At 43.6% G+C, this 26021-nt stretch overlaps 1 protein-coding gene and 1 long non-coding RNA gene across 3 annotated transcripts in view; one reads left to right on the forward strand and one right to left on the reverse strand.

Annotated features, from left to right (window-relative positions):
- Positions 1–22280, reverse strand: part of LOC139167026 (uncharacterized) — a 25686-nt gene extending 3406 nt beyond the window's left edge. Inside the window, exon 1 of the long non-coding RNA XR_011559070.1 lies at positions 21455–22280. This is a non-coding gene — a long non-coding RNA (uncharacterized lncRNA). The remainder of the gene's footprint in view (positions 1–21454) is intronic.
- FGFRL1 (fibroblast growth factor receptor like 1) overlaps positions 1–26021 on the forward strand; it is a 141847-nt gene that overhangs the window by 72397 nt on the left and 43429 nt on the right. The gene's annotated exons all lie outside the window — the stretch shown is intronic.

Here is a 26021-nt window from a genome sequence, read left to right on the forward strand (position 1 = left end):
AGCATACAAATCTATTATTATTATTATTATTATTATTATTATTATTATTATTATTATTATTTGCTATTGCTGTAGCCCTTCCTTCCTTCCTTCCTTCCTTCCTTCCTTCCTTCCTTCCTTCCTTCCTTCCTTCCTATGTAGCATTGCAGGCAAACTCAGCCCTCTGCCACCAGTTCGATTCCGACCATTTCAAGGTTGACTCAGCCTTCTGTCCTTCCGAGGTGGGTCAAATGAGGACCCAGATTGTTGGAGGCAAGAGGCTGATTCTGCAACCGCTGAGAGAGGGCTGTTAAAGCACTAGGAAGCAGTATATAAGTCTAAATGCTAAATGCTATTTCCTGGAGGTGATATTGGAATCTAAGTGCACTTTCCACCAAAGGCCTTTAACACCAAAGACCCTGCTCTTATTTGGATGCTCTGGGCTTGTTCAAACTGCATTGCTTTCAGGAGTGGAGCTAAAGGAGCTGTTGGATCCAAATGAAGACCTCAATAAAAGTCACTCCGTGTTTAGTATTTTAGGAGCGTTTCTCTCCTTTTCCCCTATAAATGAGCTCGTGGAGTGTAAGGTTTAATGGGCATTTGGCAGATTGATTTAGGAGGCTTCTCTTCAGGACGAGGCTGCCCGACTCCACTCGAAGGGGACGGTGCAAGCAGACATCTGGAATTCATTCAGGGCTGAGGCTGATTCTAAGTAAACTCTAAAATATACGTTGATTTCCTTGGTACTGGGTTTCCTCATGCTACCAAGCTTAACCAGGGTTGTCATGTAGGATAAAACTAATGATAAAAGCACAGCTAATATAAAAGGTTCAATCTGGATTTATTTGCTCCATCGTGTTTTAGGTTCCAGTTCCTCCTCTTCCACCTCCTCCTTGTAAACCCCATTCTCTTCAACCACTGATAATGTTACCTAGCTTGGTAATGAAAGAAAACAACTAAGCTGAGACAGCACCAAGGGCCCCTTCTTCTTCTTCTTCTTCTTCTTCTTCTTCTTCTTCTTCTTCTTCTTCTTCTTCTTCTTCTTCTTCTTCCTCTTCCTCTTCCTCTTCCTCCTCCTCCTCCTCTTTAGAAAGTATGACAACCATACTTGCCTGTATCAGTGAATCAATCAATCAATCAATCAATCAATCAATCAGTTTTATCCATGCATTTGATTGATGCTGCTGAAGGCAAACCAGTTGTATTCTTACTGTGCTACAATCAGTAATTTGCAATAAAATGCCCACCGAACACACAATCAAAAATAAATCACCAAAAAAATGTTCTAAAAAGAGGAAACTAATGAGAAAAATACTCCCCACCCAAATAATTAAACAGTTGGATTTCAGCAATTTTAAAAAAGCAAACGACCCTCTTTTAAGTAGATTCTGTTTTTAATTCTGACCCTTTTGACATAATGACATCTTTGTGGATGGAGCTTATAGAACTTAGAATATAGAATAACAGAATATAGAACTTAGAATATAGAACATAAGAACGTAAGAAGAGCCTTGCTGAATCAGGCCAAAGCCCATTGAGTCCAGCATTCTGTATCCCACAGTGGCCCCCCAATTGTCCATGGGGATCTTGAGCAGAAGGAGAAGTCAAGACCCTCCCTTTCCCTTGACCCCCCACAAATGGGACCCAAGGGAACCCTGCCTGCCTCAACCAACATAGAGGAACAGCACTTGGACCTCTGTTTCAATAAGGGAGAGAAGCAAGGAAGGAAGGAAAAGGAGGGAGAAGGAAGGAAGCAAGGAAGCAAGGAAGCAAGGAAGCAAGGAAGCAAGGAAGCAAGGAAGGAAGGAAGGAGAACATAAGAACATAAGAAGAGCCATTCTGAATCAGACCAAAGCCCATCGAGTCCAGCATTCTGTTTCCCACAGTGGCCGCCCAATTGTCCCTGGGGATTTTGAGCAGAAAGAGAAGGCAAAACTCTCCTTTTCCCTTGACCCCCAACAAATGGGACCCAAGGGAACCTTGCCTTTCTCAACCAACATAGAGGCGGCACAAGGACATCCCTTTCAATAACCACCTATTAAGATACACTTGGCATCCATGAATCTGTCTCATCCTGCCTTGAAGCTATCCAGGCTGACAGCTGTTGTGACCTCTGGAAGGGAATCCCATCAACCAACAACCCTCTGTATGAAGAAATATTTCCCTTTATTTGTCCTCATTTTTTAGCTCTGAGCTTTAGGGTGTTCCCCCTGGTCCTAGTATTGTGTGTGAGAGAAAAGAATTTTTCTCTATCCACCTTTTCTATCCCCTGCATGATTTTATACCTTTCGATCAAGTCCCCCCTTAAATGCCATCTTTCCAGGCTGAAGAGACCAAGATGTTGCAATCTGGTTCCATTTCCTTGATCATTCTTGTTGCCCCATTTTTGCACCTTTTCCGGTTCCATTCTATCCTTATTGAGGTGCAGATTAAAATATTATTCTATATAATGTGATAATATTTGATGATCACATTACATATTGTTATATATTATCGAAGAATATTAATATTCTTCGACCGTGATAATATTCTATTATCACGGTGGAAGGTATAATAGATCTTTTGTGTAGGCTTCTTCTTGGACTGGCTAAACTTGGTCCTTCTGTCCAAATGTCGGGCTGATTGCGTTTCCTGATCTCCAGGCGAGATGATGTCCATGTGCTCCACACGAAGAAGCCACTGACTGCCACAACCATATGACACCCACTCACAAGTCAGCTGCCATGGCTCCAAATTCTCCAGCAAAGCCCAGTTCCAAGCGCTTACTGGTGCTCTTGAAAGTCCTTGATAATCTGATAATCAAAAGCCTTCAAAGATCCAGGGCTGGTTCAGCTTTTGCGATTGTCCCTGGAAACGTTGTTTATTGAGAGATTAGATTCGTTCTCCCCTCCTTCTTTGTCTTTCATAGAAACATAGAAACATAGATTGATGGCAGAAAAAGACCTCCTGGTCCATCTAGTCTGCCCTTAGTTAACTCAAATTTTATTTCAGTAAGAAATAAAAACAAATAAAAGGATGGTGTTTTATTTACATAAGAAGAGCTATTTACATTTATCCTGGAAAGTTTAAGCCTATGGCTACACATAGAAACATAGAAGATGGACGGCAGAAAAAGACCTCCTGGTCCATCTAGTCTGCCCTTAGATAACTCAAATTTTATTTCAGTAAGAGAAGTTAACCTTGGGGGAAAAGATGGTATTTTATTTACATAAGAAGAGCTATTTACATTTATCCTGGAAAGTTTAAGCCTATGGCTACACATAGAAACCTAGAAGATTGACAGCTGAAAAAGACCTCCTGGTCCATCTAGTTTGCCCTTATACTACTTCCTGTATTTTATCTTAGGATGGATAGATGTTTATCTCAGGCAGGTTTACATTTAGTTCCTGTGGATTTACCAACCACGTCTGTTGGAAGTTTGTTTCAAGAATTTACTACTCTTTCAATCAAATAATATTTTATCATGTTGCTTCTGATTTCCCCCCCAAATAATCTCAGATTGTGCCCCCTTGTTCTTGTGTTCCCTTTCCTATTAAAAACACTTCACTCCTAAACCTTATTTAACCCTTTAACATATTTCAATGTTTCGATCATGTCCCCCCTTTCCCTTCTGTCCTCCAGACTCTACAGATGGAGTTCATGAAATCTTTCCTGGTAAATTTTATGCTTAAGACCTTCCACCATTCTTGTAGCCCGTCTTTGGACCCGTTCAGTTTTATCAATATCTTTTTGTAGGCGAGGTCTCCAGAACTGGACACAGTATTATTCCAAATGTGGTCCCACCAGTGCTCTATACAGCAGGATCACAATCTCCCTCTTCCTGCTTGTTATATCTCTAGCTATGCAGCCAAGCTTCAAAACAGTGCAACCTCATTTTTCGGCTATATTTTTATGATAGGGCCAGTGAGAGAAAAAAAGAGGGGGGTTATAACTTTGATTATGTTTGGGTTTTTTTTGCTTAGGACTTTTTAAACCGAGGGGAAAATTTTTGATTGTGAATCTGACTCTGCTTAATAGGAGAATTTAATTAAAGCAATTCAAGTCTCAGTGATGGATGGTTGTCTAGCTGTAGTTTGGACATCATCAATGAAAAGGAAGTCACCCCTTTTATGGGTCATTGGAGAGATCAATCGATCAGGGTTTGCTCGGGTTTTTTGTCAGGATGAGTTTTACGTTTCTCCATGGCATGATAAACCCTCACTGTTTGCATTGATAATGACAATGAAGAAAAAGTTAATTTTGCAACCAATGTACTTATGACCTTCGCTGCAACTCTTAGCAGCACCCCAGTATTTTGAGAGGCTGCCACAAAGAAGGGGGGTGGGTCAAATTGTTCTCCAAAGCACCAGGAGCCAAGAGAAGAAACAATGGATGGGAACTAATCCAGGAGAGAAGCAACCTGGAGGTTCCTGACGGTGAGAACAATTTAACCACTGGAACTCCTTGACACCAGAAAGTGTGGATGCTACATCAGTGGAGGTTTTTAGGAAGAGAATGGACAGCCCATTGTCTGAGATTGCATAGGAGGCTGGACTAGAAGACACCCAACGTTTATTTTATTTATTCATTATTTTATAATAAAATAAATTTATTTTCAGAGGACTTTTCCAGCTCTATCCTTTTTCTAAATTCTGAAACTCATTTTCTCACTCACTCACTCAGTTTTAGGCTAGTATGTGTTGTGTGTAAAATTGTAAGCACAATCATGTGATTTTTTTTTCACTTAATGATCTCTTTACTCTATACTCAGGTCTGGGGGCCATGAGTATTAACATCTAGTCACGGCCAAACTGTGATTGATTTGGTATATATGTGCATCTATTCTCTTCTCTTCTCTTCTATTCTATTCTGTACTATTCTATTCTGATTTGATAGTTTAGCTAGGGGGTTTTATCGTCGTTTAATGGGTTTTTTATTGTTTTTACTATTGAATATTTGACTTTTATTGTAATATTGCACTGTATTATTTATTGTTTTAAGCCAGGATTGGGCGGCATATAAGTCAAATAAAATTAAAATTACATTACTTAATGACCGAGTTGGTAGTTACTAAAGGAGGACTATCTGTTTTTGAATTCAACCATTAGTCTTCTGAAGGGAGAAAGGTTTGAGTCTTAAATCCAGTTCTGATGATTCCCCCAGGAAAAACATGGGCAGTTTCCCTGCCAGCAGGATGGAAATGATTTTCAAGGATGTGGTTTTGACAACTTAGGTACCAATTATCCAGGGATTTAATAGACTCCCATCCAAGTACTAACCAGGATGGATCCTGGCTCTCTTTCACAGACCAGCTGAGGTCAGTTTGGGCTTGGGTGTTCCTCTTCTCCTCCTTCTTTTCCTCCTCCTCCTACTTCTCCTTTTCTTACTGCTTCTCCTCCTCCTTCTTCTTACTTCTTCTTCTCCTCCTCCTTTTTCTCCTCCTCCTTCCATTTATCTTTCTTCTTCTTCTTCTTCTTCTTCTTCTTCTTCTTCTTCTTCTTCTTCTTCTTCTTCTTCTTCTTCTTCTTCTTTTCCCCCACCTCCTTCTACTTCTCCTCTTCCTACTGCTTCTTCACCTCCTTCTCCCACTCTCACTCCTCTTCCTCCTCCTCCTTTTTGCAAAGTCTAAAATAGGGCAATTTTTATCCTCGATGACTGCTTCCTCTCATTGGCCCGGATGCTTTCCACGTGCACACACAGACCTAAAGAGGAGGAAGGAGTGCTCCATTGTGCAGCCCCAAAGCAACACCCCAGCTGAAGAAAATGCAAGGAATTCTTAGCCCATGATATGTTTGGATGAGGAAGCTGGGGACTTTCAGGAATGCAGGCCATGGCTCCGAAAATATTGCCTGCAATAACACGCTTGGTCAGTAACCGTTATTTGGATTGGCCCATCGGTCTTCAGCGGTGGCTGTGATGTCATTTTTTTTGCTGGTGAAAGAAGGGCCTGGAGTTTCTCAGAAGGGAACGTTGACAACCAAACCATGTGAGTTTTCTGGCATCTCAAATTTACACCCCCCTACTTACCCCTGCCTGCTGGAAAACCTCTGCACAAGATAAAATCAGGAATGAAGCCATAAAGAGAAAGAATTGGTATAGAACCAACCTTTATCATATATAGAAAAACAGCAAATAAAGTGGTTTCTTCAGAGGGATAGGATGTCTTGGGATTCCATACTATCTGTCTTGTCTGTCTGTCTGTCTGTCTGTCTGTCTGTCTGTCTGATCTATCTATCTATCTATCTATCTATCTATCTATCTATCTATCTATCTATCATCTATCTATCTACCTACCTACCTACCTATCTATCTATCTATCTATCTATCTATCTATCTATCTATCTATCATCTACCTGCCTGCCTGCCTGCCTGCCTACCTACCTACCTACCTACCTACCTATCTATCTATCTATCTATCTATCTATCTATCTATCTATCTATCTATCTATCTATCTATCTAATCTACCTGCCTGCCTACCTATCTATCCATCCATCCATGCATCCATCCATCCATCCATCCATCCATCCATCCATCCATCCATCCATCTATCTTTTGATTTGATTTGATTTGATTTATATGCCACCACTCTCCGAGGACTCAGGGTTGCTTACAACATTAAAATGAATAGAATAGAATAGAATAGAATTCCTTATTGGCCAAGTGGGATTGGACACACAAGGGATTTGTCTTTGGTGCAGATACTCTCAGTGGACATCAAAGAAAAGAGACATTTGTCAAGAATCATGTGGTACAACACTTAATGATGGTCATAGGGGTCAAATAAGCAATCAGGAAACAATCAATATTAATAAAAATCTTAAGGGTATAAGCAACAAGTTACAGTCATACAGTCATAAGTGGGAGGAGATGGGTGATAGGGATGATGAGAAAAAAATAGTAGTAATAGTAGTGCAGACTTAGTAAATAGTTTGTGAAATGATGGAAACGAACATCAGACATAGAATCATGGGCCCAAGGCAAGAGTCATTATACTACAAAGGCTTGTCTAACATTTTGTGGCTTTCTTGGAAACCCTACCAAAATGCTTCCTAGTACTTTATTTTTTTGTGATTCTTCCAGTCTTGTCTGCAACCGTAAGATTTCTCTGTAGACCCTCATCTGACAGTTCTTAGCTTCTTCCGAGGGCAACTAAGGTCACATTGAGCTGACTCCTGCAACCTGCAATAGCAAAGACTCAGCCAAGCTCCATTTTCAGAGTCTTCACGGAACTAGTTTTAGATGTTGAAGAGCACGAGGCCCAGTTGCTAACCTTGAGGTAATGCACCACATTCTTCCTTCCATGTAGATGTACTCCTAGGAGGACTACACACTGGGTCTACTCATAGATTTCAAGTGAGCATGTAGGACAGTAGATGTGAGAAGAGGCCTTCAGCTGAAGAGCTCAACACTTGGTGTCTCTACTTGGAAAGACATCTACTATGACCATCATAAAACATGCATATGGTTTTCTTTCAAGTAAATGAAATTTATTTGACACTTAAATTGGAAGAAGACAATAATATTTGGCTCTGTCGTAAAGAAAACAGAGGATTTTTTTTTTTAAATTATTAATTAGATTTGTATGCCGCCCCTCTCCGCAGACTCGGGGCGGCTAACAACAATAAAAAGACAACGTAAACAAATTTAATATTAAAAAATTCTAAAAACCCCAATTTAATAGATCAGTCATACATACAGTCATACCATACATAAATTTTATAAGCCTAGGGGAAGGGAATATCTCAATTCCCCCATGCCTGACAACAGAGGTGGGTTTTTAAGAGCTTACGAAAGGCAAGGAGGGTGGGGGCAACTCTGATATCTGGGGGGAGTTGGTTCCATAGGGTTGCGGCCGCCACAGAGAAGGCTCGTCCCCTGGGTCTCACCAAACGACATTGTTTAGTCGACGGGACCCGGAGAAGGCCGACTCTGTAGGACCTAACTGGTCGCTGGGATTCATGCGGCAGAAGGCAGTCCCGGAGAATTAAATCTTTTAATTCTAGTTTCTTTTTGCCCAGAAGCAGAACTTCGATAATTGTCCTATTTTCTATGAGATATCCCTGCAAAATACACAGGAAATATGATTTTTCTGGCCTTGTGTAACTAGTGGGTCTGACATATCAACAAGAGATATAGTCCTACCTACTGTCTAGATTCTCCATTTATAGCTGCTGGGTCACGAAGGCAGAACGCCTTTGATCTCGTGAGTGGTTCTAATGTTTAAAAATTCAATCTGGGGGCCTGCCTTTCTCTACGTTTTACACGAAGAGCCACTCTGCACTTAAATCCGAAGAGGGGACTAATGTCGGCTGATGATGGATATGACTTTCTAATCACAAGTGGTGGATCATGTTATTAAAATGCCTCTCATGTTTTTCCTCTGAATTACTGGGGTAATTTTTGTCCTTGTCAAATGTTTACAAGGAGTAAAAAGAAAAAGAAATACTTCGTTGAAACTGGGGTTTAATTCAAGCCATGGCTTGGTTTCTTTGGGAAACCGAGGCTCTTTTAAAAAAACAACAACAACAACAAGTCATTATTACTCTCTGTTTATTGAGGTGAAACTTGTTCCTCTTCTGTAATTTCTTAGAAATGCCATCTCTCTCAATAATATTAAAATTAATCTTTGAATCTGTTTTTCAAAATTAAGCTACAATGTGTCCAATGCTAGTATATTTAGAAACATAGACACATAGAAACATAGAAGATTGACGGCAGAAAAAGACCTCATGGTCCATCTAGTCTGCCCTTATACTATTTCCTGTATTTTATCTTCCAATGGATCTATGTTTATCCCAGGCATGTGAGGAGACCTCACCTACAAAAGAGATTGACAAAATTGAACGGCTCCAAAGACGGGCTACAAGAATGGTGGAAGGTCTTAAGTATAAAACGTATCAGGAAAGACTTCACGAACTCAATATGTCTAGTCTGGAGGACAGAAGGAAAAGTGGGGAAATGATCGAAACGTTTAAATATGTTAAAGGGTTAAATAAGGTTCAGGAGGGAAGTGTTTTTAATAGGAAAGTGAACACAAGAACAAGGGGACACAATCTGAAGTTAGTTGGGGGAAAGATCAAAGGCAACATGAGAAAATATTATTTTACTGAAAGAATAGTAGATTCTTGGAACAAACTTCCAGCAGACGTGGTTGGTAAATCCACAGTAACTGAATTTAAACATGCCTGGGATAAACATATATCCATTGTAAGATAAAATACAGGAAATAGTATAAGGATAGTATAAGGGCAGACTAGATGGACCAGGAGGTCTTTTTGTGCCGTCAGTCTTCTATGTTTCTATGTTTCTAAATAAAATAAAGGTTATGATCCATGTTATCTCTTAGCCGATCACAATTCTAATCCTATCGATGTACAGTTTCTAAATTGTATGTCTCCGTGTGTGCTTACTAGGCTGAGAAATGCTGCGATAGAATTTTTATTACATAGCGATGATAGTATTTGTGTTTTATTTTAGCCGTACACTGATAATTGACTGCAATAAAACGACTTTTATCTTATCCCGAGTCCTATAAAGTCTGTTAAGTGGCAATGCCAACCGAGTGCATTTGAAACAGATGTCTAGACCTTGTTGTGCGCTAGTAATTCATACAGATTAGTCCCTTCCTATTATAAACAAGTCAGCGATAATAGATAAACAGAACATGCGGGGCACAATTCATTCGGCCAAATATAAATTGTCCCACTTTTCCTGATTTGAATGGGTACAGTTAAAGCACACAGGAATATAATTGACACTGTGAATCATTCTCACAGTGTTGCAACCAGTTGAAAGAGATTTTAAATTCATTTATATCACATTCTACTTTTCCTTGGACAGTTCGAGACCGCCCCCTAACAATCACTAAGACAATCATTAAGTGTTGCACCTCATGATTCTTGACAAATGTCTCTTTTCTTTGATGTCCACTGAGAGCATCTGCACTGAAGACAAATTCCTTGTGTGTCCAATAAAGAATTTCTCTTCTCTTCTCTTCTCTTCTCTTCTCTTCTCTTCTCTTCTCTTCTCTTCTCTTCTCTTCTCTTCTCTTCTCTTCTCTTCTCTTCTCTCCTCTCCTCTCCTCTCCTCTCCTCTCCTCTCCTCTCTTCTCTTCTCTTCTCTTCTCTTCTCCTCTCTTCTCCTCTCCCCTTCTCTTCTCTTCTCCTCTCCTCTGTTCTCTTCTATTTGTCAAGTGGTCCTTTAATCTGGGCCTCTCTGACCCTAATCCAGCCACGTTAAGCCAACTAGGGAAAGATCATCAAGGCATTGTCGTCATCCTCCTCTTCCTCTCTACAAACCCTCCTTCCTTCTAGCACTGGTGATGTTACGTAGTTGGGTCATGAAATAGCTGAACAGTAACAATGAAAGAACCTGCAAGATACGAGCTGGGAAGATCGTTCACCCCTAGTTAGAGCTGGGGAAAAAAGCTTCAAAAAAGCTGCATTCAGAGCATCTTTTGGGAAGGGAAAAGGTGCCTCTTATACTCCGAAAAATACAGTAATTTAATTTAGTTTAACTTCTAAGCCTGCGGTGTGTATGTCTGTGCATGTATACATGTGTAGGGGAAATGCTATCTGGGGCATTTAAATTATCCCAGCTGCAGCTGCTCTGCATAACGAAGCAGACAGAGGAGCATAACAAAGCGCTGAATTAATTTGCTGGGCTGTTATTGTGGGACGGTGTTTTTAGATCTGCTCTCTGTGCTTCTTAGCAAATCTCATTTGGAAAGTTGTGTTCTGTACTACCTGCAGTCTCTGAACACTCTTCAAAGGTAGAAACATAAAAGATTGACAGCAGAAATCTTCTATGTTTCTAGGTAGCCCCATGTAGAGAGCATTGAAGTAGTCAAACCTCGAGGGGATATGAAACTTTCTTTCTTTCTTTCTTTCTTTCTTTCTTTCTTTCTTTCTTTCTTTCTTTCTTTCTTTCCTTCCTTCCTTCCTTCCTACCTACCTACCTACCTACCTACCTACCTACCTACTTACTTACTTACTTATTGGATTTATATGCCGCCCCTCTCCAAGGACCCGGGGCAGCTTACAACATATAAAAGAAAACAATATAAATATCCTAAATCCAATTAATTTAGACTAGTAATCTAGAAACCCCAGTGACATCAAAAGTCAATCATGGCCATTCAAACTACAGACATACATTACATTGGTTGGCCAGGGGGCTAGAGTCTAATGGCTCCAACCCTGGCGACATAGATGAGTCTTCAGACTCTTGCGGAAGGTGAGGAGGGTGGGTCCCAGAGGGCTGGGGCCACCACAGAGAAGGCTCTTCCCCTAGGCCCCGCCAAGCGACATTGTCTAGTTGATGGGACCTGGAGAAGGCCAACTCTGTGGGACCTAATCGGTCGCTGGGACTCAAGCGACAGGAGGTGGTCCTGCAAGTAATCTGGTCGATGTCCGAGGCTTTATAGGTCATAACCAACACTTTGAATTGTGCCCGGAAACCAATTGACAGCCAATGCGATGCGAGTTTACGGAGAGGGGCGGCATACAAATCTAATTATTATTAATAATAATAATAACTTCCTTCTGCAACTGTCCTCTAAGTGTGACAAACCACACTAAGTCACTGTTTTGAAGTGCTCTCAAACAGTAATTGAACAGATGAGTATCAATGGGGGGGACTAACCTGTACACATGATTTACACTTGGTTGCAAGCAAGGCCCTTTTTCTTCCCCATATTTCCTTAAGAGCTGAGTTTGGGAAGAGAGGTAAACAGGGCCTCGGTAGGAGCTGCTAGTTCCAACAGGTAGAGCTGGCAGAGGGTGAGCCGAAGAAGACAAAAGCCCCACGTCAGCTCTTGACAGGCGATGGATACAGGTGCTCCTACACCGCTGTCACCCAAGCCCGCATGGCTTTCGAGATGGATTGCGCGACCTCTCCACCCACCACGCATTTCAGGGTTGGTTTTTTTTAAAAAAGCAGCTGAGGTCGGGGTTTTTGCAAGAGGCTTTTCCAAGAGGCCTGAAATCAAGCAGGAACAAAACTCCCCTTCAGAATTGTCACCCTACACCCTTTTGCAAATATTTGTTTCTCCCCCCCCCCTCTGACAAAAGAACCCTCCCATTTCATCACACTGTGCAATAGACAATGGCCTGCTTCTTTGTTTGGTTTTGTTTTGGGCACGGGAGGTCTTACCTGCGAGTAAGGCCTCTTGGAATTGGCGGGGGTTTGTTATTGAATAGACCTGCATAGATTACACACAGACACAAAACACACACACACAGTGGCAAAAGGAGATTGCATTTGTAGCAGTTCACAGCTGTCCTGTTGTGAGCTTAGCAACAATAAGTAATAATTATTTATGTATAATTTTAATATATATATATATATGCAATAAACAACAATAATAAATAATAATAATAATAAGTATATTATAACAACAACAACAACAACAACAACAACAACAACAACAACAACAGAGTTGGAAGGGACCTTGGAGGTCTTCTAGTCCAACCCCCTGCTTAGGCAGGAAACCCTACTCCACTTCAGACAAATTGCTGTCCAACATCTTTTTTAAAACTTCCAGTGTTGGAGTATTCACAACTTCTGGAGGCAAGTCGTTCCATTAGTTAATTGTTCTCACTGTCGAGAAATTTCTCCTTAGTTCTAAGTTACTTCTCTCCTTGTTTAATTTTCACCCATTGCTTCTTGGTCTACCTTCAGGTGCTTTGGAGAATAATAATATAATAACAAGAACAACAAAGTTAAAAGGGACCTTGGAGGTCTTCTAGTCCAACCCCCTGCTCGGGCAGGAAACCGTACACCACATCAGACAGATGGTTGTCCAATATCTTAAAAACTTCCAGTGTTAGAGCAATACTGGCATTCTATGTTCTTGGCACCTGAGACTGACAGCAAAGAGGATGTGGTGTCAGAGGCTGAGGAGCAACCAGGGCCTTCTGCATTTCCTGAGATGAGTGACTCAGGAGCCTCTTCTTGATGCTAGTGTTCGCAGGGCCTGTAGGAGGCATGAGTGATTACTCAGGAGGAAGCTTCCTCATGAGTAGCACTGTGGGCTACTGAGCCATGCCTTTAGGCTACTTAAGGAGGAGTCATGCAACACTTTGGTGCAGACAACAACACAGTTTGTTCCAGAATCTTGTTGCAGCTCTTGTCTCTGGCTTGTGTTTTAAAAGAACCAGATTCTTTTCTGCGTTAATTAACTCTGGGCTTCCAGCCAACCTCTGTAAGTCTACGGTACAGAACTTTGCTACAATCTAGTAATTGCTGTTGTGTTTACCTATTCTTGGAACTCTGGCCAGCTGCTAAGATATTATAATCAGCGTGGTGAAACCTTTGTTAGATATTGCTCTCTTTTTAAAAAGACTTCAACTGCTAAGGCTTTTGTTAGAAGCAAAACTTTTAGTCCTAAATCCGGTGGGGTGCATCTTATTTTGGGTGGCTCAATTCTGGGACACACTACCAAGGATTTCATTTCTATATTCTTTATAAAAATATACCTTTTTTTTTGTATGAATGAGGCTTTGGTTTAATTTTGCCATCCGGAAGAAATACGATCGAAAAAGGAACAGGATAACTAATCAATTCTCAATCATGAGTAGCACATGGGCAATAAATCTTGCTAAACCTGGAAACATTTGAATATAGGTTCTCCCTCTCTCTCTCCCTCTCTCTCTCCCTCTCTCTCTCCCCCTCTCTCTCCCTCTCTCTTTCTCTCCCTCTCCCTCTCTCTTTCTCTCTCTCTCCCTCTCTCTCCCTCTCCCTCTCTCTCTCCCCCCCCCTCTCTCTTTCTCTCCCTCTCCCTCTCTCTTTCTCTCTCCCTCCCTCTCCCTCTCTCTCTCTCTCTCTCTCTATCTCTTGTTTGTTTGGTTTCTTCTTGGACTTATTTTTTTCTTTTTCTTTTTTCTTTTGGTTTAAATATTTTCCCTAAGGAATAAAAAGGAAAATTATTCCACATCTTTGTCCGCGTAAGAGCGGGGGCTGTGAAAATTATAAAGCACTGCAGATTTCAGGCCAGCTTTTGTACAAGGCTTCACCAGTGAAGGGAGAAATTCCTGGTTTTGTGTATTTTGCAAGATAACAACCACACAGTCAGCCCTTTCTGCGTACAAGTGCCAGCAAAACACTCTGTTGGTTTTTTTTACCGCAGAGGTCGAAAAACAAGCCTTTGAGTCCTTGTGGCAAAGATCGCACGTTAATCCTAATTAAATTTGGGGGTAGTTTTTCCCTTTTACCATAAAGTCACCCCCTACTCTTCGCCGATTCCTTTCCATTCAATATTTTAAAGTAAACTTTGATGTGCTAAATGAAAAATGTGTACAGTTAGTCCTTGACGTACGACTCACAACTTGAGCCAACATTTCTGTTGCTAAGCAAGATGTTCCGTCCAGGAGTAGGTTAATAGTAATGGATGATTTTTTTTTAATGTTCCTTTTAATATTTGGGGTTTTCAATCTTGTATTTTTGCTGGATTTTTGTACGCCATCCTGAGTCCATTAGGACTATAAATTTAAGAAATAAATAAATAATAACAAGATGGATGTTAAGTGAGTTTTGCACCAAGTTTCAACCGTTCTGGCTACAGTTGTTAAGTGAATCAGCATATAGGTTCTTTATTCATTTGTGAATTAAATGTATCGTATTTTTCAGAGTATAATATGCACCCATTTCCTCCCTAAAAGAGGCTGATAATTTGGGTGCATCTTATACTCTGAATGTAGCTGCCCCCACCCCAGCCCTAACTAGCTGCTAACAATCTTCCCAGCTCTGACCTTGCAGGCTCTTTCATTGTTTCTCTCTGCAAAGAATGTTTTCCAAGCCCTGATTCTTTGCAATGTTTTTTCTCATTTCCCTAACTTGCTCTGAGTAAGCTTCTTTTAGTCCTTAACCAGGTGCTAATGATGTTCCCAGCTCTTACCAGCTTGCAAGCTCTTTTATTGTTACTCTCTCCAAATAAGGTTTTTTAAAAAAGCCCTAGGCAGGGGCTAAAACAATGTGCTGAAGCCGACCAGACTAAGGACACTAGCCAGATGAATTCCTGGTAAGCAGATTCTTTTCCCTATTTCCTCCCCCCAAATTAAGGCGCATCTTATACTCCGAAAAATATGGTATTGTTGCAGAAACACAGATGTTTGATGCCAATAAGGGACCAGAGACCACAGGAGGATACAGGATACAGGATACAGGTTTATTTGGTGCATGCATCAGGTTCAGAAGAATATAAAAGCAATGTCTGAACGACGTGGATTGCTTTTCAGGGCTCTTTATACATTTCCAAAGGAGTACAAAAAACACACAGTATCAGCCAATCAGATACTAGTTGTCAACGTTTCCTTATACAGAAAGTAAAAAGAGGTTATACAATGTAGGAGATACAGAATGTACAGAATGTACAGCAAGGAGGCACTTGCGGTTAGATTGTGGGTTCCTGCAAGCAGCTATATGCCTTGAGAGCAGGTGGCTCCTTCCTGAGTACATTTCGTGGTTACGCGTTCAAGCAGGAGATGCACCCCACCCGGGCACAGAGGAAACAGAGGTGTGAAAACGGAAAGGCTTAGCCCTGTTGTCGGCACTTAGAAAATGTCAAGTTTATAGAAGATATATGCAGGACAAAGGTCATATATCAAAAGAGCATAATCCTGGCAAGAAATGCAGTATAAAATGAAAATCAAAGCAAAGCCCAGCTTCCTCATTTCCCCCCTCTTGGAACTCCAACCGAAATAAAGTTTATTCGGATGGGGTTTCAACCATGTTACTGGAAGAGGGTTGAAGGTGTTGGAGGGGCTGGGGCTGGAGTGGCAGGAGAACTTCGTATATTGGCTCCTCACTATCGGGGTCCTGAGTGACAGGTTCCCCTTCCTCATTTCCTCCCCTGCGGTTGTTTAGCAATTGCATGTGCCACAGAGCCAAAATCTTCTCGGAGGACTTTTTGTCCGCCACCAGTGAAACAGTGCTATGAAAAAGCTTCATAAAAAGAGGAAGCACACAGGGGACAATAACACAGCCAGCCACCAGAAAAACAACACAAGCCAAAACATACTTTATACCGGGAAAAGAGGGAAGCCACCCAGCAAGAGCATGAGAGAGGTCCAGACCTCTCCAAGTCTGCACTGGAACATGTGCAATCTTGACCATGCGATCTGTGATCTCCTTAATGACCTCCCCACTGTTATCAATCTCGATGCAGCAGTTAGACAAATTAAACTTCCCACACACACCCCCTTCCTTGGCTAAAAGATAGTCCAAAGCCAGTCTGTTTTGCATGATATGAGTGCGTGATTTAACACTCTCCGAGGCCAAGTGGGCAAGACCACGGACCGTCTCGTTAGTGACAATTTCCTCCACAGCCTGGAGGCGGATGAGACGGTTAAGCATATAAATGGGGGTGCGATAACCAAAGGTACCATCCTCAGCCCAGGTGGCCGGGCCATAAACCTTTACAATACGTTCGGGGGGCCATTCATCATCCTTCCAGTTCCCGATCTTAAGGTCACTAATGAGGGATCTTTTAGAGCAAACATTGCCAATTTCATCATATACAGGCACCCCAAGAACTCATCTTTGCTTCAGGGGGAGCAGAAAAAAACCCAGGGCGAATAACACCAAGGACACAAGAGCCACACCAGTTGAGTGGGAGTTGGGCATAAGCATACTTCCCACAAATCCAATACATGCCATCCGGAGCAAGCCAAAGCAATTTGGTGTTTTGGGGGTCCAAAATATATGGGTTCAGGAGGCTAACGTTTTGCAACGCCCGGGCCATGGGGGTTGGCTGCAGACCCTTGCCAGACCACCAGGCTGCATTGTTCCACGTGGACAGGCAATGCAGGTTTCCAACGTGGGCACAGCCAGCGGTGTGGTTACGGATATAACAGACATTGCCCACCAAATTAGAAGACAGAGCCCAAGTCCCCTCCTTCCCCGCAGTAGCTGTCAGGTTACCGGCCAGCTCCATGTCATGAACAATGGTATAATTCAACTCAAGTGCTTCCCAAGGCCATTTCTCACCCATGTTAGTTCCCCCACAGACAAAACAGTTCTTAACCTGAAGGATGCGTGCCACATCTTGGGCTAGTTGCACAAAAGTATTGGTTACAGCAGGGGGGGCTGCCCATGTATTCAGTTTATCCATTTCCTGATAGTAGGACCAAAAGAGGCTCTTTTTCCGTCCCACTGTCCGGGTTTGGGCCGTGATTTCCAAGGACAGAATCAGGGAGGGGTCATATCCCTGCCCATCTACTTGCATTCCAAAAAACATAGGAGCTTGTGGGACCACAACTGGAGTGAAAGAAAGAGTGACAGGGTTACACTGGCCACTTTTGAAGTTCGGGGAAACACCCACAAGATAAGGAGAACTTCATCCCACCCATAGTGCCAGGGGTCCATGTAGCAAACGTAACGCAAGACCAATAGGGACAGTAGTTGTGGCCAATCACATGGCAGTCACCCCATTGGGAACAATGGCAAACATATTTATGTTGGGATGAATAGGAGCGCTCCCAACTCAGGCTGCCACACCCGCCTTGGGGGTGGGCATTGCGGTCAATATAATAGCAGGCATCAAAAGTAAAATTAACAGGGAGATTGAGAGTGGGAATAGAGGTACGGCGAATCTCCTCTCTCCGACCGTATGTAATGTGGCGGAGAATAACATGATATTCAGTGATTTTAGTGGCCTGTTTAGGGTCATAGCACAGAATACCCCGAGACCCATTGCATCGCTGGTAGGTAGTGGCATTCACGGTGCAAGGGGGAAGATTAAAAGTTTCACAAGACGGAGGAGTAGCCGTATGGTAAACATGAGTGCGGGCAAGAAAATTGTCTGTGCAGGTAGTTTGAATACAGGGGAGGCAGGCTGAAGGAGAGCGTGCCTTGTCCCGCAAAGCCCTTTTACTACGAGAGAGGGTCTTAGGGCCGCCGTCAGGGGCCCGTAAAGGAATTATCGAAGCGCGGGGCTGCAATTCATGAAGGCGGCACAAGAAGCCCTGAGTTCCATTACAGCGATAAAGGGTATCCCCAATGTGCTGGCATGGGAGAAAATCCAAGGGGGTACAGGATGGAGGCTCCCCAGCATAATAGTACACAGTTTCACCATTAGGAAAACATATAGGACAGGTGTCAGGAATGGAGCGCCCCCCCTTAGAGAGGGGCTTGGGAGCCAGTAAAGGGGGGGGTTGAGTGAGATAACATCTAATAATACTCCCAGTCTTACACTGAGAAAATTTACGACCATCATGCCAACAAGGGGGCAGTCCCACCTCAGTGCAGTTGGGGGGTCTGAGGGTGGGGTCTGCTTATTACCAGGGGGGCCTCGCATACACTTCATACAGGGGGGGTTTGACACTGCTGTAACCTGTAAAGGTGTAAGTGCCAAAGCAGAGGGCTCCACCGAGGGGGTGGGATCAAAATTGGGATCCGTGTCTTCGCATATGGCAATGGAATCCAAAGGCCCATCTGACTCTCCCTTTGCACGAAAGATACGATAGGCATACATAGAATTAATAGAAACACTCATCAGCAAGAAAAAAAAGGAAAAAAAATGAGCATACTCAATACCAACACAAGGGTTTTACGGAGATAAGCCAAACGGCGGAGGGTGGTATGCAAGTAACTTCCAGACTCCATAATAGGACAATCAACCATGGGGACCCCGGCGGTGGAAGAGAGGGCGCTGAGTACTCACCAAGAAGAGGAAGTAGAGAAAGGCTAGGAACTGAAGTAAAAGAGGAATCACTATAACGTAAACAGTTTTGATGCAATCGGGGGACATCCAGGAGGTAGGGGTCCTGGAGAGACTGCAACTTCCACCGCAACTTTGGGGGGGGGGGTAATAGGTTTAGCGGCACCTGGGGTGGCGGGTAAGGCCGCTGCTGGAGTTGCTGGCAAACCGTTGCCCGTGCGATGGACGCGGGCTTCCGGAGCCGCGGCTACAGGGGTTATTCCTGGATCGTTGCCCGTGCGATGGACGCGGGCTTCCGGAGCCGCGACTGCAGGGGGGGGCTTCTTCGAGCCGTCCGTCCGTTGAGGGACCGCTTCCGGTGGGTCTCCTGGAGGGAGGGCTCTCCTCTGCTTCTTCAGCATGAGTTTGAGAGGATCTGTGGGGTGAGGCAATTCCTTCCATGTGGTGGGGATTGCAAGCTTGATCCTCGTCCAATTAATCCAAGATTTGATGGAATCAACCTCGACAGCAAGAGGGGAGATCATGACCACAGTATATTGCCCTTTCCATGTGGGCCTGAGAACTTCCCTGTTCTAGTCTTTCACCCACACCTCTTGGCCAGGTATAATGTTGACAAGAATGTAAGGTCTGCATTGTAACACATAATCCTGGAGTTCATTAACAGTGGCATTTAGTGTCTATAGCTGTTTAAATTTAAGGGAATCTGCCACATGAGTGGAATATTGGATCGTGGGGGGTAAAAGATTGGGTACCCTCCCATACAGTAATTCATAAGGGGAAACATGTATGTTCTTTTGAGGGGCACATGTCACAGCAAAAAGGGCCATTGGAAGCTGAGTTTTCTGACATATTTTGGCTAATTTATGTTTAACAGTCCTGTTAACTCTCTCCACGCGACCACTGGGGGGTGCATGAAAACTACGTGAAGCTTCCAAGTGATGCCAAGCATCGAAGCAATTTTCTGGGTGCCCTTATGGATAAATTCTGGACCGTTGTCTGAGGAAATTCTTGAAGGCAGCCCATACCTCGGAATGATGAGGTTTAGTAGGGCCCGGGTGACTTCCATCGGGGTTTGGAGAATAAGGGATGGCTTAGACATGTTAATGGTGGGTTTCCCTGCTTGTCACACTGCTTTCATCAAAAGGATTTGGTAGTCCTTGATCTTGTCAAGGTTACCCTCTACATAGGGATCCCACTGGGAGTCCTCTGCAGGGAACTTCTGACCCACATGTCTCTAGGTCTAAACCTGGGGGGGGGGGCATCTGGTTTTAGGATTTTTTTTTTTCCCCTCTTTCCTCCGATTTAAACAGGGTTCCCATTAGGTGTTGCAAGTCCATCCAATTGGGATTTTAGGCATCCATAATGGTTTTCAAGAGGCTTGCAACTTCTAAGGGTTTTTCACTATATGGGCCATAGTGCAATTTCCAATTCAAAAGATCGGAGGTGGTGAAAGGAACATGTTGGAATAGGGGCATTCTTGAGGTTTTTGTGAAATCATCTGGATCAATGACAATTTGATCCACTCTGCGAAGTGGGGCTGTGAAGGACACTGATGTGGTTTTTGCTCTGGTGCGTTCTGCAATGGGTCCTTCACTTACTGGATCTGGCAAAGACAGGTTGGCCATTCGTCCACTGGGGCCTGGTGGGGTCTCCAGTTGAGGAGTGGACCCTGAGGAGGGGGCTTCAGGTGCAGATGGGGATTGAATGGTTGCGAGAGACCCAGGAGATCTCTTTGTATCCGGGTATTGCTGGAGGAGGGTGTCATAACGGGCAAACCTGTCAGCGTTGGTTTCATTAGGGTCTATTTGGGAGACCGGGGATCCCAGTCCCCCCCCCGAAGCGGGTGAAGGAGCGGGGGCTCCCTCACGTAGAGGGGGGGCATCCAGTGGGGTTATCCTCCCAGTCCCTAAGGTAAGGGAATCCTGTAGGGATGATTGTGCCTGTATCTGGCCATAGGGCACAAGAACATATGGTGGGGGCTGGGGCACCTCCTCCGAGCAACTAAAGAGTACGGGGTTTTTATTTTTTTTTATTTTTTCCATCTCCGTGGGGGGGGCTGACTGAGTCCTTTGCCCCTTTTGGTGTGGGAGATGGAACAATGTGAACTTCTCTGGGGCCGCCAGGGAGGGGATGAGTTACGTCCCCCTCTCCTAGGGGTCCTTCTCCTGAGCGTGGCCCCTGAAGGAATGGGGACCATGGCCAGGACTTTACACTGTTGGGTCCTACATTTGGTGACCCATGGAGGTGGATTTTGAGCTAGTTTCAACCAAATATCAATGTATGGCTCTTGGTCAGGATGGCCCAAGGCAGGATCAAATACAAGTCTAGTGGGAATATCGAAGGTTCCTATATCAGGCCATCCCAAGTTAAAAGAGGGCCGTTCTGACGTACACAGGTCATTTTATACTATACTCTCGAGTTTGATTATTATAGACCTGGTTGAAATGTTTCATTACACACTCAAGGGGGGTCTTGGGCACACTTGGTTTCCCTCCCATATTCCACCCGGGGCACCAGACAGAAAAGGGGAGGGAGTATACAAGGGAGGTAAGGGGTCCTTCCCTTGAGACACAAAAGGAATTTTATTCACTTCACACAATCTCTACCGGCCCAAGGTCCTGGAGCTCACAGCCACCTGTGGGAACCGCGGTAGGCAATCACACACACAACGTTTTCTCTCAGAAAACACAGGCCACCCACCCTGGGGGTCTCTCAGTGAAGAACGAGCCAAAACGAGGGTGATCAGTCCTCGCCTCTGTCCCTCTACATAGGGAGAAGATAGACTCGTACCAGTCTCTAAAAAGTGTCTACTACAGAGGCCTCGCCTTAGAACTTGCCTTTTATCTTGGAGACTCGGTTACTCTTCCAGGCCGGCGTACAGATGTCCTGATCTCTGGTTTCCTCTCTTGAGTGGTTCTTGGATCGCAAACCGTCAGCGTGGCTGCCCCAGTGTCAACAGGAAGGTCCTCGGAGAAAGATTTCCGATGGCGCCTGGACTGTTCCTCTTTCACACCTGGGGCAGACGCCACTGAGGTGGGCGTCCAGAGGGATCCAAAGTCCCGTCTAGTCCCTTCGTGGTCGCCAGAAAATGTTGCAGAAACACAGATGTTTGATGCCAATAAGGGACCAGAGACCACAGGAGGATACAGGATACAGGATACAGGTTTATTTGGTGCATGCATCAGGTTCAGAAGAATATAAAAGCAATGTCTGAACGACGTGGATTGCTTTTCAGGGCTCTTTATACATTTCCAAAGGAGTACAAAAAACACACAGTATCAGCCAATCAGATACTAGTTGTCAACGTTTCCTTATACAGAAAGTAAAAAGAGGTTATACAATGTAGGAGATACAGAATGTACAGAATGTACAGCAAGGAGGCACTTGCGGTTAGATTGTGGGTTCCTGCAAGCAGCTATATGCCTTGAGAGCAGGTGGCTCCTTCCTGAGTACATTTCGTGGTTACGCGTTCAAGCAGGAGATGCACCCCACCCGGGCACAGAGGAAACAGAGGTGTGAAAACGGAAAGGCTTAGCCCTGTTGTCGGCACTTAGAAAATGTCAAGTTTATAGAAGATATATGCAGGACAAAGGTCATATATCAAAAGAGCATAATCCTGGCAAGAAATGCAGTATAAAATGAAAATCAAAGCAAAGCCCAGCTTCCTCAGTATATATCACCCAACTCCCAAGGACCCAGGGTGGCTTAATAACAGAATAAAATATTAAAAACATCTTAAGCATTAAAACAATTCAGCTAAGTGAATTCAACTTCCCCTTCGACTTAGTGACTTTGAGCAGTCACTAAATGAATGATGGTAAGCTGATAACTCCTTCTATGATAGCTGTTGTCTTCTGGTCTACCTACAAGGGTTGACTCATTGGAGCCAGAAACATTCACTGGGACTTAATGTTGCTACACAACAGAGACGTATATTTTATCCCAGGTCTCAAAGGTGTTTTTTTTCAAGAGGCAACTGGACTTTCTTGTTCTTTCTTTCAAAGACATTTCACTTCTCATTCAAGAAGCTTCTTCAGTTCTGACTGGAGGGTGGGGAAAGAAAGGGTTTATACTCCTTGTAGAGAGATGGTCATTTGCATTCTTTTAGAGCAGGGGTAGGCAAAGTTGGCCCTTCTATGAGATGAATCAAAAAAATCCAAAACTTTAAGGCTTACCAAAAAAAAGAGGGACTCTGAGGCAGCGAGGAGGAGCACGCGCCTCCCATACACCCGGCGCGAGGCTGCCTCTCATACACTGGCTGCTGCTGCTGCTGCTACTGCTTCCTCTTCCTTTCCATGCTGAAGGGCTCCCCTCTCCTCTCACTCGCTTGCTTTGTAGTCAGCGCTTTTCCTTCGCTGCGGTGATTCCTCGGCTGCCCAGAGTGAAGGGAGCGTTTCTTTTCTCTGGGCGCTGGCAAAGGTTTATTCCCTCTCCAGGCATCCAGAGAAAGGGAAATGCTTCGTTCGCTCTGGACTGCCAAAGTCTCCCTAAGTGCCACCGAAAGGCTCCTCTGGCTGCCATATGGCCAGGATTAAAGGGAGAATGGCAGGAAACTGGCCGGGCCTTCGTGCCGCTCTCAAATTTCCTGGGCTCGGGTTCTTAAGTAGAAAATGGTTCTTAAGTAGAGGCAAAAAAATCTTGAACACCCAGTTCCTATCTAGAAAAGTTCTTAAGTATACGGTCTTCTGCCCAAGCAGGGGGTTGGGCTAGATGATCTCCAATATTAGAAGACTTCTAGATTAAGTTTCATCTTACGTAAACATCCCCCAGACTAACGAGAAGATGAATTCTATTCAGAGAGAGTTGCAGATGAGCCCAACAGAGTTTTAAATTGAATCCCAGCCAAAGGAGAAGGTAAGAAGACACATTCGTTCAATCATCAAAGAAACAGCCTTATTACCAGAATGCCTCCCTTCCCACATCTCTGGCCCCACGTTATTTACTTGTGATTTACTAGTTTCCTTGACCCCCTGACCTACGTCAGGAAAACGATGGTGTAAAGCTCACTCCCGGAGCTGCAAAGCGAAGGAAGGGAGGGCGGGAGAGCAGGTGTGTGATTAGACAAATGAACGGCTGGGAGAAAAAACACAGGCTATTGTGTGTACCTGCAATGAACTCCAATCTCAGGCTTAATCCAAAGCTCCTGCAGGATTTTTTGAGAGAACAGGTGCTGTGCTGGCTTAATTCGATCTCTCTCTTTTTTGCTTCTTGAAGTGATCTTCTCAAAATATTAGTTGAGGAGTGTGGATGTTGAGTCAGGCCCTCAACCCTTATTCAGGACGTCCATTCTGGGTTTTTTTAAAAAAATAATTTTTATTAAGTTTATATACATTCCACATTCATTCATTCGTTCGTTCGTTCGTTCGTTCATTGTATTTATTGTGTTTATATGCCGCTCACTCCAAAATGGACTCAGAGCAGCTAACAACAGTCATAAATGAGACATTTGGCAAGACTTTGTCACTTGCTCTCAATATCATGGTGACCTTGAATTGTAAAACCTGTGTCCTTTATGGACCAATCGAATGGCATCATCTCAGGCCTGGACCATTTGGAGACCACCTGATGATGATAATAACAATAACAACAACAATAAGGAGGAGGAGGAGGAGGAAGACTATCAGTGGAGTGGATAACTTAGTTGTAGCAATTAACAGTAGAAGGCGAGGAGTGGAAAGAAGTACAAACTATGGAGAGTTAATAGAGAGATGATGAATGGAGGGAAGGAGAAGGGAGAGAGAAGAAGTAAGAAAGTAGGAAGAGGGGATGAAGGTTGAGAGAGGGGTGTTGGGTCAGACTGAAGGAGTTGAAAAAGGTGCAAAATAGGACATTGGTTTATGAAATATTGAAAATGTATATGTATCTTATTGATATATTTTAAAGCGTGCGTGTTTTAAAAATTGAATTTGTGGAGGAAAATAAAAAAATAAAAAATTGGAAGAAGAAGGAGGAGGAGGAGGAGGAGGATAAAAAAGAAGAGGAAAAAGAAGAGGTGGAGGAAGAGGAAGAAGAAGGAGGAGGAGGAGGGGTGGGGGAAGAGGAGGAGAAGGAGGAGGATAAAAGAAGAAGAGGAAAAATAAGGTGGAGGAAGAGGAAGAAGGAGGAAGAGGAGGAGAAGGATAAAAGAAGAGGAAGAGGAAAAAGAGGAGGAGGAGGAGGAGGAGGGAGATGAGAAGAACTGTTCCTGTGATTCCCGAATACACTGGTTAATCTTCAGGAACCAGACCCGTTCATAAAAACAACCATACTGGGATGTAATTTCTCTTGAGTTATCGTCTGAAGTCATCCTATGCTTGGGGAGGGGGGGGAGAGAATCAGATTTCAGGCAAGTGGGAGGACTAAGTAATTGAACTGAGCTGGCAGGTAGGAGTGAAATCTTGCTCTTCTGTTTAATAGTCCGTTGCACTTCACTGTGTACACAGAGAGGCCCAGAAGACCTTGAGAGGCCCAGCTTAGCAAATTTCACAAAGGATTGCTGTTGGCTTTGCAGTTCGGTGGAGAAAAATCGGGAGAGTTCCCTAAATAATCTGAACAGACCTCCTCTTTAAAGGCTGTTATTTTGTGATGAGTCTATTATCACATGTCCTGAAGATTGAAGCAAAGCGTTGGGAGATGTGTGCCTTCAAAATATTATTTTGATAGTTTCTTTGAGGAACAAAGTGTGATGGCCTATTGGAAATTCATGCAAAGGGTGATTGGAAGGAATCAAGAAGTGATTGAGATTCGTCCATATTGGGGTAGGACAGACCTGGCAACTTTTAAGACTTGTGGACGTCAACTCCCAGAATTCTCCAGCCGGCATTCTGGGAGTTGAAGTCCACAAGTCTTGAAGTTGCCAAGTATGGGGACCCTCAGTGTAGGGTCTTCTACGTGGGCAGGGAGGTGAGCTGGAAGACCTCCATGGTCCCTTCCACGTCTGTTATTCTGTGTTCTGTTTAATGTCCCCTGCATGAATGCAATGGAAGATTGTTGGGGATAACAAGAAATGTAAGGGATTAACCGTTTCCCCCTACATAATCTTATCTGTTACTATCTATACCCAGCCACGCGTTGCTGTGGCTAAGTCTGGTTTAAGTGGAAAAGAAAGAAATGAGAAAGTACACATTTAAATTTTGTACCCCCTCCTCAATTTATTCAGAATAACAGAGTTTTGACCTTTGAGGTGTTCTAGTCCAACCCCCTGCTCAGATATATCATACTATTTGAGTGAATTAACATTATAGAGCAGGGTGACATTTGTACATCTCTCCCCCTCCCTGTCCCCTCCCCTCCTGGTTTAAGAGTCAGGTTTGACCCCTCTGCCAAAATACAATAAGATAGGCCTACCTCGCAGGGTTCTTGGTTGCACCCAAGCATGGGTGGCAAACCCCACGGTTTGCAGCCAAACCTGGTTCATTTATTTTC

This window comes from Erythrolamprus reginae, chromosome 4 (assembly GCF_031021105.1).
Source record: "Erythrolamprus reginae isolate rEryReg1 chromosome 4, rEryReg1.hap1, whole genome shotgun sequence".
In the NCBI taxonomy this organism is placed as follows: domain Eukaryota; kingdom Metazoa; phylum Chordata; class Lepidosauria; order Squamata; family Dipsadidae; genus Erythrolamprus; species Erythrolamprus reginae.